This window comes from Herpailurus yagouaroundi, unplaced genomic scaffold, assembly GCF_014898765.1.
Source record: "Herpailurus yagouaroundi ecotype Mexico unplaced genomic scaffold, PumYag 197, whole genome shotgun sequence".
Lineage (NCBI taxonomy): Eukaryota > Metazoa > Chordata > Mammalia > Carnivora > Felidae > Herpailurus > Herpailurus yagouaroundi.
The window spans coordinates 27547339-27550748 of NW_024412428.1; the positions used below are offsets into that span (position 1 = coordinate 27547339).

Below are 3410 nucleotides of genomic sequence, written 5' to 3' on the forward strand. Positions count from 1 at the left end.
GGGTGCTCAAAGAGGCAACAGCTGGTTCTTTGGGGTGACTGGGGCATCGTGTGGAGAGGCCACAGGTCATCCTGTAGAGATTTCAGGACAAAAACTTGCAAAAAGAGGTTGATGCCAGCAGCTCTTTTGTACTTCATCTGTTTGTGCGGAGAAAGGATGTAAGGCTTGGGGACAAGTGAATGACGGGACTGTAACTGTGTTTTACAAAATTGTCCTGCCCAGCGCCGAAGATGAGGATTAGAAGCAGCACAGCTGGGAATACATAGGAAGAGCGGACTAGGGCTTGGCCACATCAACTTGCTGCCCTGAAATTGACTGTTGCGCTGTTGAAACTTGTCTCTTAGCCATCTTGATGACCAATGTTTGCAGTCATTCGGGCCAGTCGTGCAGCTGATCCAAAGCAGCTGTTAAGTCATCTGGGAACGCAAAAGGGCTACCGATCTCATGTTTTCAGTGGGCAAACAAGTTTGCAAGAACAAGCCCTGAGTAGGGCTGACGTTAAAGCAACAGAACGTTTCTGTAGTGGATCCTCGGTGTATTGACTAGAGCAGCAAATTTAAGGAGGATTTCAGATAACATGTGTGCAATGTTAGAAATCCAGCCCCAATGTGGTACTTGTAAGCCAAGTAAGCACAGTAGCAAAGGTTCAGGTGAAGGTCACACAGCTGTGAGCGGATAGTGCCCAGTGGAGTTTGCTGCAGAGAAATCTTCCAATGTGAGTTCTGCACACAAAAGGGGCGTAAAAATCCGTAACAATATGGTCTTCCATAAGCTAAACATACAGCTCCCTCTGCTCTCATCTGAATTCTGTCTAGAAGCCGGTTAGTGAGATTTGTCAAACTTACTCTGTGTGCCACGGGGAGCCCCCGCCCCACCCCCTGCAAGGGCACTGGCCAAGCCTGGGCCAGTTATGCTTTTATTTCTTCCTCTGAACGTTGTACTGGAATTTGATGTCTGGGACCGCTAACACCGAGAGGGTGAAGTCAACACACGATGGAGAACCAATCAAAGAGAACAATAGAAGTAGATCTGGAGCTCTGATGTACTACACCTGTAGCCTGATTCGCCACTGGATTTCTTGTTATACAAGGAAACAGATTTCCTAACTTCCTGATTGTTCAAGCCACTTGAGTTTAGGTTGTCTGTTATTTACAGATAAAACGTGCAAAGTTATACCTACCAAATAAATGCACATGGGCGCACACACACGAAATATCTCTTCTCTAACCAACCAGTCCTTGCCATCTGAAATGTTTCTCCTTAGTGAACCATTCTTTTCACTGGGGAATTTTCTTTCTACTATAATACACATATCTCAAGGTGTCCGGGTGGCTCAGTTGGTTAAGCAGCGGCCGGCTTCGGCTCAGGTGATGATCTCACAGTTTGCAAGTTCGAGCCACACATCAGGCTCTCTGCTGTCAGCATGGAGCCTGTTTCACATCTTCTGTCCCCTGTCTCCCTCTGCCCCTCCCCTGCTTGTTCTCTCTCTCTCTCTCTCTCTCTCTCTCTCTCTCTCTCTCTCTTTCTCTCTCTCTCTCTTTCTCAAAACTAAATGAACAACACACATTCTCTGGAAGATCCTCTTTAAATCTTTTCATTTTTCTAAAAATTGTTTTAAGTGTTGTTTAATATTGTATCGACTCCTTACCAAATGCTAGACCTTGGAGACTGTGAGGATTTTCGGTTAAGGGATGGGAGTGGTCTTTAAAGAGTTGCTTACAAAAAATGAAGGAGAATTGTCTAAGCCACTATCTTCTTGGACTCCCTTCACTTTCAGCAGTAGGGCTCAGCACAGGCTGATCGGCTCCACCAGGCAAAGGGAGGAAAGCCAGAAGTGCCCAGTGGAGAGGGAGAGCAAGGTGGGTTTGGCCCTGAGATTCTAATTCATTGCTACTTGCCTGCAGGAAAGAGAAAGTGATCCATTGCCACTGTGATTAAAGTGTACTTTTTTTGCCTTTCCCCTTTCTCTTCCACTTTAGTAAAGGGAAAGGTTGGAAGAGATAAACTCAGTCTCTAGAATGTGAAACCAGAGTTCAACAGGAGAAAAAGAAAACTTCAAAATGTCAAATCCTAGGGGCGTCTGGGTGGCTCAGTCAGTTGAGGGTCCAACTGCGGCTCAGGTCATGATCTCCCAGTTCGTCAGTTTGAGCCCCGTGTCGGGCTCTGTGCTGACAGCTCAGAGCCTGGAGCCTGCTTCAGATTCTGTGTCTTCCTCTCTCTGCCCCTTCCTCACTCATGCTGTGTCTCTCTCTGCCTCTCAAAAATGAATAAACATTAAAATAAATAAATAAAATGTCAAATCCTAGTAGAATTAATTTGAAGGCTTGCATCACCATTGAAAGCAGGACATGCATTGAGCTCATGGACCACTAAAATCTTTCCCATAAATGCTTGCTGGTTTGGGAGATGGCACCAGAGAGGGTATGAATGAACTGGAGGAGGAAAGCAGCTTCAGGGAAGATACTAGATGCCCATCAGGTCAAACTGTAACTGTCGTGAGTGACTTCAAAAACATTCACCCTACCCAATCCATATCACAGTGTATTCTTTCTGCCATGTTTGCACATTTCTTTTACTTGAGTTCTCAAGAGCGCAAAACAGGTGATGTCGCTGTGATCATCTTAATTTTGTGAATAAAGAAGTGGAGCTACAGAAAGGTTAAGATATGAAACAATTGTTGAAAAGGCACGCCTAGATCTCTCTTCTCCCAACATCAAATTTGTTCATCTTTCCACTCTGTCATCCTTCCCTTCTTGGGATTCTATGTAAGAAGGCACCACACCTGAAAAAGCTCATGAGGCAAAAGTGGTTTCTTTAGCTCCATTCCCCTTCCATCCCACACCCAATTCTGTGTAGCCCTAGCAAGAAATGAGGGCAAAAATTCAAGGAGCAAAAAATTAAGAGCCACACAGCAAATAGTGGGCTATGGTCTGTCACATTGTCTGCAGCATCAGGAGGGCAGAAGAAATTCTAGTAGTCTTACATTCTAATCCCAAACACACAGACACACACACACACACACACACACACACACACACACGCTCCAGATGTCACTTACTATTTATGAATCTATAAAATGGGATAATAACAGTCACTACCTAGAATTGTAATGAGGGTTAAAGAGATTATGTGTGAGAACAGCCCTAGAGAGATTTCCTAAAAGAGAAGGAACAAATCTGGATATTTCTTAATCATTGCTTCAGGCAAAGAAAAATGCATGAAAACGCATTAACAGACTATTGATAATCTTTGACAATTTGATGATGTAATACAGTCCATCATTATTTTTCATGGAAAGACTAAAGACTACATACATTGCTGTGTTTTGCAGAGCCAAACTGGTTGGGCTGGAGGAGCAGGTGCCTGGGACAGTTGAAATATAAGAAAACAGAGATGGAGGTAATATATTT

General features: G+C 44.2%; 1 long non-coding RNA gene across 1 annotated transcript in view; it reads left to right on the forward strand.

The window, feature by feature from the left end:
• The window catches only part of LOC121013013 (uncharacterized), a 22704-nt gene extending 19304 nt beyond the window's left edge, over positions 1 to 3400 (forward strand). The window contains exon 3 of the long non-coding RNA XR_005782459.1: positions 3332 to 3400. This is a non-coding gene — a long non-coding RNA (uncharacterized LOC121013013). The remainder of the gene's footprint in view (positions 1 to 3331) is intronic.
• The last annotated feature ends 10 nt before the right edge of the window (positions 3401 to 3410 follow it).